Here is a 14,432-nt window from a genome sequence, read left to right on the forward strand (position 1 = left end):
GCTGAAGAGACTGCTTTTCATAGTTCACTGATCTCTAAAGAGCTTGGGAAGCACGGCATTTGCTCATGGCCTTATGCCCCGTGTGTTAGCAAGTATTTTATGCTTTGTAATGGCCAGTTATGCTAAATATTCAGCGGCATATTTAAACAAAGACATCACTGTCCCAGAAAACCAATAAGGAAAGTTTAAAGGCTCCCTTAAAAGCTGCGGGAGAATAATTCAGTACTATCGGCAAAGAAAAAACTTAATGTGGTAAGTATCTGATCCATCTTCATCTTTGTCCTTGAAAGGCATCTCCCCTGTCAGTATTTAGAATAGGATTTTAGTTTTCCCTGAGATGGTATTCAGATTTACAGCAAAAATGTTTTCAAAATGTGCGTTAAAAAGACGTTACAGCTACTTTTTTTTAATAACAAGTGTTACTTTTAAAACAACTAATGGAAAAAACCAAAATGCTTTGTGTTGGAAGGAAAACGAGGCCTTTTGGTCATCCTGTCACTGAAAACGCCTTTATCGTGTTGATATCAAAGCAGGACACGGTAAACCAAATCAAGACAGATCAAGCATTCTCTCCACGCTTGCTATCAAGCTTGAATACACTAACAAACATGGCCAACACAAGCTGAAACCCATCTTGATCAATGAGAGACTTAATATTTGTTAAAGCACTGAGTTAAAGCAAGCTTGCATATGAGCCACAGAGTCATTAGCATACAGTGGAGCCCAGGTGGAGCTTGAATACGGCTGTTATCACGAACCGGGTGTAAATGATCTAAGGCTCTGCTGATATATGGCCTTAACATTGGTCTTGGGTGGTACAACTACAGGTGGACTGCTCCTGAAGGGACTCGGTTAATGCCCCATGGCTCAGACCACATTTGGAGGTGGTCTAGATGGGGATACCTCCCCAATCTTTAAACAGTCTTTAGACAAACGTGTCCTTGGACACATTAAAAGATGGCCTTCTCTAACTAACCTGCTCCTTTTCCAGCAACAAACAGCAAAACAGTTGGTGGAGTACACGTGGCAGACTCTTTCCTGCAAAAAAGCATTTCTGGATCCATCGAACAATTTTTAACCAGAACCAAATGCAAATCATCAAAAATATATTCTTCTTCAATTTTTTAAACCAAGCATTCTAAACTTAATCACACAACTAACAAAACTACATATGTTTCTGTCAAATGAGGCGAGAGATTCATTGTCTTAATTATATGCAGACTGACCGTGTTAATGCAGCCAGTCAACCTCGAAAGCCCAATTCCACAATTCGCAATAGCCTGTCAGAGTGGGTCTAGATTTGCTTGACATAATAATGGGTAATGGGTCCAGTACCAAACTGAGCTAGGTAGGCAGGACTTTAATATTTAATGTAATAATATAATAATGCAGGACTCTTATTATTTTTATAAATGTGGAAGTAAAATCTGTTATAAAGTCGTCACCCCAGATGTTTGTGATGAAGCATGCCAGGTATGATGAGGACTAAATTCTTGCTCCGTGCTGCTTTTAACTGCAGCTCCCGTTGTTTCAGCATGACTGCTTGAAAAGAAAATCTAAAAAAACTTGCTAAGCAAACTGACCTTGAGGTCAAGTTCAACCTGTACAGAGATTCCATGCTTGCAATTTGCTAGCAGCACAAGACCCAAAAAAATTAACCTAAGAAAAAGGAAATAAATGCACTAAGAGTACAAAAAGCTACCCGAGTACCATCTAAGTGGCTATGGCAATTTAATACAGTGCTTCCTTAGTGAATTGAAATAACGGTTCAATTAACACAAAAACAGAAGCAAAAAAAGGAGCAATATTATGAAAACTGCTGGGTACACCGTGTTCAAAGGAGCCACTAGCATCAAAGGGTTAGCATGAAATGTATACATAATGTACTGCAAGCTTTCTTGCTGAAGGAAGTCTTTACAGTAAATACAGTAAGCAGTAGCATGCAATAGATTTGTTTGTATTGACAGAGGAGAGACATTAATATTGTTTTCTAACTTACGACAAGAAAAGAAACCACTAAAAATATTTCCTGTAATAAATGATTTCTTTAACGAACAAAACCCATAATTATTTTTTTATTATTATTTTAAAAAATAATATCACATTTCAGAAACATAAAAAATATATATATTTATGAAATGCAGAGTGCATCAAAAAGAATAATTCAATTTCAAAGTGCTTTAGGTCAAGCCATTCACCCGTAACAATCGAAGCACATACAGTTAGAAAGAACGGATTCGTGACTTTCATGTGGTTGCTGGAAGGTGGCATAACAGCAGTGGCTACAGTGACCACAGACAAGTTTGACTATTGTATGGACATATGCAAGTGTCCGGAGAGGTATGCCTTGAGCAATAGTTAAGTTTTGTATGTAAAAGTTTATATTCAGCCATGTACTTTAAATTTTACTGCAATTTTCCTTTTCTTTTCTAAAAAAAAATAAAAAAATAAAAAATAAAAAAAAAGTATTTTGAAATTGGATTAAAAAAAATTTTAATACCCTGTCTGTGTGTGCTTAAAAAAAAAAAAAAAAAAAAAAAACAATATATAATCAAAATTTTATAAATCATTTAATAACGACAGTTGTGTCACATTAATTCAGTAAAAGATTTGTTAACAAGAAAATAAAAAGATTTTGAAGCTGCAGATATTATTGCTAAATTCAACTCACTGTCACCTGATTGTGTAACAGGCTACAAGAATCTGATTTCACATTTCAAAATCTCACATTTCAGATCCCAGTGTGTGGATACTGTTGTTTGAATATACTGGTGTTTCTAAAGGGGTGCACGAGTAACCCCCCCCCCCCCCCCCAAAAAAAAGAATAAATAAATAAATAAATAATTATTCACATACTCAAAGCAGCCTCTATGAACACGCAGAGAGAGCACAGTATAAATCTGCTAGAGCAATGTGATTACAGAAGAAAGGATACCCTCTTTAACCTTGGAGAAAATAGAGTTCATTGTGTGCCAAAGAGACAAAAACATGCACAACTGCTTTTCATTCTCATTTTGATTGGGGGCGGGCTGGTCCAGATTGGCCTTCTAATATCCACTGCTCCAACAGAATCAGCGTAATTGCCGGCTACTTTAATATTTTGCTTTGGTGAGCAGGCTGCAGATAAACAGAGGCATTACATGTACATTAGTTTAAAAAAAAAAAAAAAAAAGAAAAAGAAAAAAAGGAGACACTGGAAATTACTTCGTCTTACCCAAACTGCTGCCGAATAGCTATATTTATCTGACTGCTGTTACATGAAAATAACTCAGAGCTTGGCTTTCTGCGGTTATATTTATTGGCAAGTTTGGCACAGCTTCTGCTTCCTCGACTCCTTGAAATACACGGTTGATCACCGGAGGCAAAACCAAGTGCATCACAACTTCATCCAAGTACAAGAAAACACTGTACAGCATTTGATCCTTTCTACCTCCTTAGCCTGCATTTAGATCACACATCCCACACCGGTCAAATTATACATGCTTACCCCGTGTTCTCCTTCTTGGAAAACGTGGTGGAAAAAAAAATTATAATAAATGGCCTTGAGCTGCAGTTTTGTAATTTGCTGACCATAACAACAGGAGTCGTTTTTCGCTTTGCCTTTGCTAATAGGATAAATGCCTCTGGGTAATTTCTAAATGAATTCCTCCGGCCAAAGCGGTTCCCTAGACCAACCTAAATCACATTTGATATAGAAGGATTATCCCTGATTGAGTTTATTGCAAAGAAGCTTGTGACAAACTGAAGAGACGACAATACTTCCACAGAGGTAAGGCTTGCCTGACAATAAGGCTCTGTAGCTTAACACACGCTACAGAGTGTGTTAACACCTCTCCATGTAATGCTGCTGTGTGATCATCCACCTGCGGTGACTGGTTATCCTAAATGTGCAGAGCAAGAGTTCTCCCTCGAATGCAGCACGTGAGGCGAGAAGACCCCCGCTAAACACAGCAGCTCTCAGGCAAATGCATTGTCTTACCTTATCCAGTCCAGAGCTCCCCGTCTCTTCAGAGAGGACTAGCACTAAAGCCTCTTAATCCCTGCCTTGATTTGTGATAGCCTGCTAGGTTTTCAAATGTCATCAGCAGGGAAGTGTGTCCTGCTCCTGCCCCACATGCTCAGCCCATTAATACAATAACAAATGTTGGATGCATCTTCAGAATAGCAACGCACGCGCAGTCATGTTGGGTGGCCGTAGGCTACATCTATTTATATACAGTAAGTCAGGCTCGTAAACAGGGATCAGCACCGGGGGGGACCATCCAGGAGGATCGACAAGTGTGCTGTTGGATGTGAGAGTTCACAATAAATCATGCTAAATATGGACTGCAGGCAAAATGTGATAATTCTGCGATCCATGCTTTCGCCTCTACAGTGCCTTCACACTTGCACAGGACAACATCTCCTGCCCGGTCAGAAGGTGCATTTGTAAAACAGCATGGACTCGATGATCATCGGGAACTTTCTGCAAAACACAGTGTCCTTCACAGCCAGTGCTCCACTTCACTTCACAGCACTGCACTGTAACAACACATGGGACTTGTCATGAGCAACGCTTAGCTGTTTGAAGGATGAGTCTTGCCTAGTGCAGGCTACAACTTTACACGCATCTGTGGACTATAATAACAGGATTTTATTTATTTATTTATTTTTCCTCAAATCCACTCCAGAGCCACAATAAATCTTTCCGTTACAATCTGTGCAGTAGTGGGATTTGTGCAGCTGTAAATTCAGAAGATGCACAACTGGGGTAAGTGACATTGAAATTTATTTCTTCTGCCAGGTCGTTTGCACATGATTAAAGGCTTCTAGGCAGTTTGTCAGAACATGACCAGCTGATTACACCTGAATTATTTTGGTGTATATATATATACACCAAAATAATTCAGTAATATGTGTGTATATTTGATAGCGTTGCTATAGTGACCAACTGTAAGTCCTAAATTGTTTGACATTGACGCAGACCACTCCTTTAAATTCCCAAACCTCGATCTGAGTCGTGAAGTTAGTTTTATTCGCCCTCCTCTTAACGGGAGCGCTTGCGCACAACGTGAGCGCCGTACACACCATTTGGTAGGCTATGGTCCTCAGCTAAGGGCTGGCAGTGAAACTGATGATCCCCCTCATTCATTCATGATAGGACGAGTGAACTCCTGCCTTAACACAAAAGCGTGTAAAAAAAAAATTGAAGCAAAGGCGAGAGTCAGCGCGGTGTTTCTTCGCACCTCCGCTGACCGAGCGCTTACCTCCACCGGCCGCTCGCTGCTCCTGTCCCCCGGCGTTTGTCCTTGTTTCGCTCCGGCGCTGATTATGTATGAATGCTGTCTTTATCCCGCAAAGACCGCTGTTGCATTTTACAGCAAAAGGAGCAGCACAGTGCAGTGGCAGCGGCTGTGGGCCGGTCTGTAAGTGGCCTGCCTGCGCTCGGCTCTGCACGTCACCAAGTGGAGTAGACAGGACTTGGCAGACGGGCTTTCTGCGCTCTCTGCGCGGCGGCGGATCTGAGATGTAAGCGACTGCTTGGACGGACTGGCACACCGTGTGGCCACTTTACTCCCGATGCTGCTCCTCCCCTTTCACTTTGTTTCTCTCACACAAGCCCTACAGCGCCTCCCACCCGCCACTGTGTGCCATCGCACGTACCTGCAGAGAGCTGTGCTTGCACTCCAGCATCAGTGGAGCTGTCCTCGCAGGAGGTTCCTTGGATCATTATCAGCCATGAAGAGAGTTCCAAAGGTTCAATCGTATTCTTCTTCTATTACTTAGACAAGCAAGAAAACAAACTAATAATTGTATTATTCACTTAAAAAAAAAGAAAAGAAAAAAAAAAAAAAACAGTGTTTGGGTGGTTACAGCTGAAATATTCCCAAACAATCTTCCCAAATAAGTCCAAATTACAGATGATAGGTGCACTAATGCTGGTTGTTCTTCCTTCCCAAAACCGCTGTAGCTTTCCCCGTCCTACCTGGTGCTTAAATGCTGGTAATTACATTCACTTAGCGTCCTGGTTGTAAATCAGCCCCTGATTAGATGGCTAGAATGAAAATCAACAGGGCCCTCTCCAGCTTGATCCAAATTGCCTAAAATCAATGTCCTTTTTGCTTCCCTAACCACTTTTCCATGAGCACAATCAGCAATGTCACGCGATCAAGCAAAGGTGGGAAGAAATAATTACAGAAAGTCAAGAAAAGACAGCCCCGGCCTCTCACTGAGGACATTTTGATGCACCGCGGCAGGAAAAACACAGGTGTGGACGATAAATGAATTCCTATTCGGCAGATTTATTTGTTTTGATAGTTCAGCTTTATCTCGGCCCCTTCTGGGGACCGGCTACTTGTGGGGCAATTAACTCAGACAGAAACCTTCTTATCCACTGAGAACCTTTTAATTCTGGCCATATCTTTACAGCCTTCTAAAACTTTCAATTTGTCGCCCAACGTGATTATTTGTTCTTACCTGATGGATTATCTCCCTGTTAGTGGCACATGGCGCAGAATCCATTACAGTCTTTTTGGCTCGCTCTCACCAAGCTCCTCTTTCCTGCCTCGACTGCACTGTACAAATGCTTTCACTTACTTTGCTTGATTAGTTCTCCTCTCAAGACCACGTGGGCGTGTACGGTCTCTTTAGATTGACAACTCTATCATTTTCATATCAAGGCAGTTCAGTGTGATGTTTGGTGACATCTGATTTTTTTTCCTGATGTAACTCATCTTCAGCTAGAGCAGGGGTCTAATCAGCCCCAAGTGAAAACACCTGCACCCTTTACAGGACCTAAAAGTATCTTATAAAGAGTATCTATGCAGGAGAGTTAACATGCTGGAGCAGGAAAACCCAGATATGGAAAGGAAACATGGCTGAATTTAGTTGCTTTGTTTTCAGGGTCAGCGCCACTGAATCTTCCTACCACTAACCGCTGTTACAGGCTCTTATACGCTGGAATAATGTCCCTTAAAATAAGAATTATGGCTGTTTATGGTTATAATACAGCACAACAAATGTTTTCCTTTATGATTTTGTATCAGAGTCTTGTAATTATTTGTTATATATTATCAGTTTTGGATGTTTTGTAGCAAAAGAAAAACAACAAAAAAAGAAGCTGAAAAGTATTAAAATATAGGGTTTTTTCAAGTGTTTATCAGCTATATGAATCAAAAGTGAGTGTTATATATAGCAGTTGAAAAGCATATCCATAGTATTTACAAACTACTTATCATAGTGTTTGATATTTAATCAGTAATAATGCATCATTTACTGTAACCCCCTACTGGAGCACAGTTATCACTCTTACTTAATGATTAAGTTTGTTGACATCATCTTATTCCCAGCATAGCTCAACCCAATTTCCACCTTAGGTCTAATCAGCCTGAGTAATTAAAACACTTGCACGGGTGTGCAAACCTATTCATTTGAAAAAATATTTATTAAAATGAAGTGGGGCAAAAAAGGGCAATATTTCACTCCGAGTTGTTGTGAGTTGCTTTCCTCCAAAAACGAATCATGGCTTCGCAGTAACCTCTGACAAGAGAACAGACTTGCATGTAGTGTGTAAAATCCTACGGCGTTAAAAAACTAACACAATTTTTTTACTTTCGGCAGAGCACAAATATCATGATCACTGGAATACAATTTAAGCGTATGCACTCCTCAAAATGCCTGGGTGAAATACTCGAGTGCTCTACACTCCAGAGACATCCTGCGTTGCATCAAAATGTCACACTTGGCAGAATAGATAGTGGGCCTTATCAGGGGTCAAATTCTATTTTGCAGTAATTTCAGAAGTCTTTCAGCTGTGCCTTTCAGCTATGGCAGCGAGTGAGACGGTGTGCAATGGTGTGTGCTAATTTGTTGTGGAGCCCAGTGAGCCAAATCGGAGCCTGCAGGTTGTACTTTGAATTAATCAGAACTTCTTACATTGTGCAAATAAAGCTTCCTATCTGAGATCTTTGTTTTTTTGGGGTGGAACGAGTCTCCCAGAGGGGAAAACTGGGTACGATGTACAATGATGGAGCAAGCTCTTAGCGACTTAATGGTGATGGGCTAACATGACTCAGAGTTCAGCAAGGGAGAAAGATGGGGGTGGAAGGAGTGTGCTGTGCATCTGCGAATTTAATGCCAGCTTTGATAAAGTTGCAGTCCAAGATCTGTAAGAAGTAGGAACAATGGGCCGTTGTTGCCTGATAATTAACAAAATTGTAGCGTATCTGTGTCTGCACTAATGGCACCAGCATAACCTAATGGTGTTTTGTGGTTTGAGAGGTTTTGTTCTTATGGAAATAAAATGGGGTCGTGAGTACTTTGGCTGTGTATCACTACATCTGAATGTGTGAAGGCGTTTTGGGTGAATACGCTGGAGGTGGGCGATACATTCAAAGTGCGAATCTGTACAAACGTTTATGTCCAAATTAATTTAAATGTTAAAACGTGTGAAAAAAAACATATCTGAACAAATAGATTTCATTTTTTCATTTGTATGGAGCAATTATTATGGATAGGGGAACGACTAAAAAATATATATGTATTGCACAAGCTAACGTAGGAATGCACAAAGTGACTTTGCATGAAGGTTTGCAGTTGTGTGTTTGTGGGCAGAAGTCAACTGTATGTGGCAACTGCAGGTCTACAGGTAGGCGTTACAGTGCAAATAAAACCTACGACTTTTGATTCTTCCTCTTGCATAAGCCAATGCTTCTGCTAATATATAATTTCAAAATTCAGCAACAGAGCCAAGGGGTGCAAGCTTTCTTTGCTGTAAATCCACAGTTGCAAGCACATAACAAAGTTGCCTGTCTGAAAGAAGAAAAATATGTTCATAAAGCGAGTGAAAACAAGCTAACACAAACAGGAAAAAAAATGTTACACGAGTTCATTATAAGAAAGTGTCATATTGTTACAAGTCTAGCTGCTCGCATTCATTCTAAATCACATTCCACCACCGCGAATACCAATCGTGTTTTTCTTCTTTTCTCACAATAACCTCTATTACATATGTCTGCAGCCGTCTTCTTCAAGGACTCTCCCACCAGACCAGCATGTTCACGTGCTTTATATGCGTAAAAATAAATAAAGCTAAAGCAGCTTAAGATTCTGGTTAGGACACTTTGTGCTTTTCACCTGATCTGGTCCAATGATTGGCCCAATTGTCCAGCCTCAGGCTAGATTTTCTTATGCCGGAAAACAGAACCCAGAATAGGTACAGCGGTGTACCACTTGAATTATAATATGCTGGAAGGTCATTATGGATTTTTTTTCTGTGTGTGTGTGTGTGTGTGTGTGTGTGTGTGTGTTCAGTGACATTAAAACATTTTTGCATGCATTCAGTGAATGATTTTTTATTTTTATTTTTTTTTACAAGTCTAGTATGTATTTTGAATAAAAAAAAAACTGCAGTAATTGTAGGTGCAAAACATGTTTAAATAAAGAAACGTTTTTATCGTTTTCTTTTGTGTAGTCATGTTGTTGCCTTTCACAGGTTAGTCTCCATTTACTTAGCTGGAGTGTCAGGGCTCTGCAGGGCACTGTGTTACTCATGCCTTACTGTACCCACTACATGCATAAATCTGGAACCTGTAAACAACAGTAATTGGGCTCAGGGGGAAGTGGACAAAAAAAAAAAAAAAAAAAAGCAAATTGCTTCCATGAGTTTACATATCATTTCATCTTGTTTGTAGATTTATTTTCGGTACAATGCAGGTGAAAGGGATGGAAAGCGAATAGAAATTCAGCAAAGACATGCCCTCCAAGCAACTTTTGTTTCTAGTCAGAGATTGAAGGGGAAAAAACTTTATGGGAGTTAGTCCACTGTTGACCGATGCTTTCATTCACTTCCGCAGTTTATCGATCAGCTTCTAAATCTATTATTTACTTTAGGTTATATATCAGCGTATAGTCTTTGCACTTCAGCCCCAGTGCCACTATTTATTTCTTTTTATGGTCAGTGTATATATTCTTGTCAAAAACTGTGCAGTATTTGATGATGGCTAGCACTGAACCCTGTGTCACGTCCACATAATGTCAATGTCAGTCTATGAATCCCCCAACAAAACAAGTTAGTTTGCAAATGTGCTGTTTTTAACAGCTGGGGAAAAATATTCTTAATAAATGTCTGACTTTCTTTGGAGAAACTTGCTGTGAAGAAAGTTCAATGGAAAAAAAAGGAAAAGATTTTTCATACCTCCTATCGCACAGTATATTCGCACTACAAAAATGTACACACCCTGCCTATAAGCACTATTCTCAATAACCATCAAGCTAGAAAATATAACAAAGCCTTTTGAGATTTGTGTGTGTGTGTGCAGATGTGACTGATACGCTTCGCTAAAAATGTTAGCGAAATGTAATCAAATTCAGTGGGTGAAACTGTGGCTTGTGTGTGTGTATTTTTAAAAACTTTTACTCTTTTTTAACAATAAACAATGTACTCTACATTCATTTAACTTGACTTCAATTAAAGCTCTCTCAGCGTGAAGAAACTCACTTAACATTTTTGTTTTAACAAGTTTTTAAAAAAGTACAAAGTTGTGTTTTGTCTTCAGCAGCCATGACAGATTTGAAAATAATGTGGGCTCCACCCTGGTGAGGGAGACTCATGTTGGCAATATTGTTTTAAGCAGAATTACAGAATAGGGCAGAGTCTGCACGTTTATCCTATTAGAAGGAAATGAAGCAGACAGTCTGTCTGTGTTTATCCATTATGAAATCCATATCTGGCTGGAAATGAAACAGTCAAGGTTCAGCCTCCGAAAAAAATTTTCTTCAAATGAAACTTGGGCCAACAAGGAATTTACAAATGGTTAATTGGCTGCTGTGGCTCTCAGCATAGCTATCTATAAAAACTGAACTCATGCTCGCATGCTGAACTCAATATGCTTTAGAGCGTCTTCAAATAGGAATGCACATTATCAAGCTGAGCAAAATATATATTAGAGAGGCCATTCTCTCCTGTGACAAGTCATTACAGGAGCAATGCCAAGTTTTCAGAAATGCAAATGCTGTTAATGGAGGGCCTTTGGGTGAAAGCACTTGGCTTGTGTTAAATTATAATGACATTTATGCTGCTCACCCTTTGAGAGTATCAAAGGATTTCTTCTCTTGTCTTTGTATAAAACAGATTTTTTGATGTCGAACATTTCTCCTGTCTGTTAGGGTGTTGCTTATTGCCAGTGAGCACAGGAGTTAGTAGATGGTTGAATGGCTGGCATTCTTGCAGTGATGTTCAAGTGGCTTTTTATCTGGATGTAATGTGAATGAAATTGCCATTCCTGTGACAATAAACCCAGCAAATTGCTCACGATGTCCCTTAATGCCGGCAGGTTTTAGCAGTTTTAGGTGTAACTTGAGAGCAACTTCAAATTGTCACATTCCTCCTCCGCCATGGCTGCCTGGAAACCAAAACAATTAGCAGGACTATTTCTTCAGAGATGACCACAATCTTCACACTTTTCCTGCCGCAGGTGGCGAAATGCTCCTTTCCAATTAACAAGTCTAATTACATCACAACTCCACAGAGCTGTCTCGCATTCATTGTGTCTGATTGTCAGCGGGCACTTGTGAGTTGGTGCTTTTGTTTGATCTGTTTACAACTCTTTCATCGCGCGGTGTGAATTTAAAACGCAGCAGAAATAATCGGCCGGGTCGTAGTAGGACTCTTCTTTTCTTACTAGGTTTGATAATTAGCTCAAAAAGGGCCCATTACTTGAATACTACTAAATACTTACCAAACTATGGTGCGTATTCATAGTGCAGCTTGCTAGTTAGATAGCAGTGCACTACATATAAATTAAAGGAGGTCTCCAAAAAAGAAATGTAATATAAACAGCTTCCACAGCTGTACTCACTGCTTCTCACTTTAATACCAAAAACTACTATTTCAAATGTACATACTCTTGTATTACCAATAAATATATATGAATATACAATGCTCATACATCAGCTGGCAACTATTATGCAAAAAATTAAGCAAATTCAGTACCTAAATGACACATTATCACTCATAAAATGAACTTCACAGGCACCTGTATACACTGTCTCATTGCAATAGACAACTACTTCCTTGAATTTGGGCTTTTTATTCTGGTTGTTTGGGTTTTTGTTTTTTTATCAGAGATCAGGGGAAGCCATCTCTCATCCTACTTTCAATCTTGTTTCACCTTCAAGATTTCATTTAAGCGCTCATCTCCTTTCCTGTAGTCGTGCACAGCTGATTCCTCTCTACACCCTCTCGTTTACCGAGACCCCCATAATAAGCCAAGATGTGCTTCTCCAACTCCTTATCATAACTACTGTACCCAGGTGCCACCTTTAATTTTTAAAATGTGCTAATATGTTCCTGCTTTGATACTTTCATCCATCTATTTTCTTCCTCTTATCAAACCTTAGGTTCTCAGTTCCAGGTCTCAACTATTCACACACAGAGTCGCACCTACAGCTTAGAACTGCTGGAGGAACAAAGAGTACTCAAACTCTGGACCTCCTTGGTTAGTGGTTAGCAGCAGTGCTAATCGTGCTACCAGCATGCCAACCAATGCATAAAAACAATGGTAACCTACCCTATTCTTCTACTTCTCCTTATTATTATTACTAGTATGGCCAGAGGGGCAGATGGCGCGATATGGCAGCCTCGCTTCTGTCAGTCTGCCCCAGGGCAGCTGTGGCTACAACTGTAGCTGCCTCCACCAGTGTGTGAATGAATAGTGGAATTGTAAAGCGCTTTGAAGGCCCCGAAAATCACTATATAAATGCAATCCATTATTATTATTCGTAGTAGTATTATTAGTATTATTATACAGATGTAAGGAGGGAAAACGTTATTTTGCTCTCTCTTAAAATGAAAGCTGCGCACCAATCAATTCACCCTTTACAGCTAGTGTAAACATCCTTCTATCCATTCCTTTCAGTTTTTTTAACATGTATACCACATATTATCTTTGCAAACCATCCCCAAAAAAGTATTTCTCGCCAATCTTGTAGGGCGTTACAGTTTTCTATCTTTTGAAAAGACAAAAAAAAACCCCACTAAATTCATCCTGAACAAAAACTAGACACTGCACGCTTCAGAGATTTTATAAAAAATGAGAAGTCCGTGTTGTTTTCTCCTTTCTGCTGCTTCTCTTGTACCTCAGCAAGGCACAAAAACAACCTGTTTCACCCAATTATCTCTCCCACAGGGCGCAGTCAGGCAATTTGGCTCAGTCAAGACTCTGATTCATTGAGCCAGATGATTTAAAGCTTTTGGGGGCCACAAGTCAGCCCACATGGACTGAAACTGCTTCGTGATTCTCAGTTGATATTTAGCAGCGCAAGTTGCTCCACTAAAGGTTGCAGAGACAAAAATAGAATGTTATTTCATGTCTCCCTCATTTGTCACTCTGTGAAAAACTGATTTCTGAGGGACAGAAAAATGCTTTAAAGCACAAAGTACCATATTCACCCTGTACTGCAAAAGCTGCTTTCTACCTGGACATTTATATTGATGATATGCTGATAACTGACATGTTTTTCTTGCAAAACATACATCATTGCATCACATAACCTCTAACCCACAGTGTCCTTCACAAATATGAAAGTAATTATCCCAGACATCAGACCTTGCAAAACCAATTCATTCGTGCTTGGCATCCCTCGAGGATGTATTGTCTAATAATTACTTATGAGATTTAGAGCTGAGGCACACATAAAAGCCAATGATACCTACAGTCAGCCACAGATGTCAGGACTGGTGGAAGAGTCCACTGGCACTTTAAGTCATTTTTGAGCAAAATGACAAATGGGCCAAAGAAATATCTTTTTGCAGCACACGTGCAAGAAGTGAAGTGTTTATGCGTGCGTCTATCCACTGTTCAGAGCCATTAATGGTTGATCAATGCATCAAGTCACTCTGGATTGTTGCAATTAGAAAACAATCCTGCAAAAAAAGAAGCCTATTTTAAGTCATGCGCTATCAGTAGGAAAAGCAACAGAGAGGATAATTGGGTATTGACGAAAGAGTGTGAAAGGCAAAGACAGCATGCAAGACCACTTTCCAATTTACTCTGTCATCTCAAGGCTCTGATTATGCTGTTTACTGACCAGATAATTGGGGCAATGTTCGATAAAAACAAACATTTTAGGGGGGACATGTCAAATACAAGCAAACTTGCATAAAAATATTCCAAACACTTAGCTGGAATGATGCTTTCCTATTTCCCGCAACTACTTGCGAGTCCTGACACACTCAAAGCATAGGAGGCTTTTGTGCTTTTCTGGCTGATACTAAATAGCTTCTGAAGAGTTAATTGAGAGAATGATGCCATTATGGTTTCTACTACGAAAGCAACCAAACGATAGCTCACGGTTTATTAGCATTTAATTCAATTCAGTGCAATTTTATTTATATAGCACCAAATCACAACAACATTTGCCTCAAGGCGCTTTATATTGTAAGGTAGACCCTA

General features: G+C 39.7%; 1 protein-coding gene across 7 annotated transcripts in view; it reads right to left on the reverse strand.

Moving 5' to 3' along the window:
- klhl29 (kelch like family member 29) overlaps window positions 1–14,432 on the reverse strand; it is a 274,138-nt gene that overhangs the window by 254,884 nt on the left and 4,822 nt on the right. For 3 of the 7 annotated variants that reach the window (XM_026142811.1, XM_026142807.1, XM_026142810.1), the window contains exon 1: window positions 5,247–6,178. The exons of 1 other annotated variant lie outside the window; for it this stretch is intronic. The gene's annotated coding sequence lies outside the window, so the exon portion shown is untranslated. Of the gene's footprint in view, window positions 1–5,246; window positions 6,179–6,456; window positions 6,715–14,432 lie in introns of those variants that run through there. 3 more of the 7 variants (XM_026142809.1, XM_026142814.1, XM_026142812.1) reach the window with 3 other exon arrangements.

The sequence above is a fragment of the Astatotilapia calliptera genome, chromosome 15 (genome assembly GCF_900246225.1).
Source record: "Astatotilapia calliptera chromosome 15, fAstCal1.2, whole genome shotgun sequence".
Classification (NCBI taxonomy): domain Eukaryota; kingdom Metazoa; phylum Chordata; class Actinopteri; order Cichliformes; family Cichlidae; genus Astatotilapia; species Astatotilapia calliptera.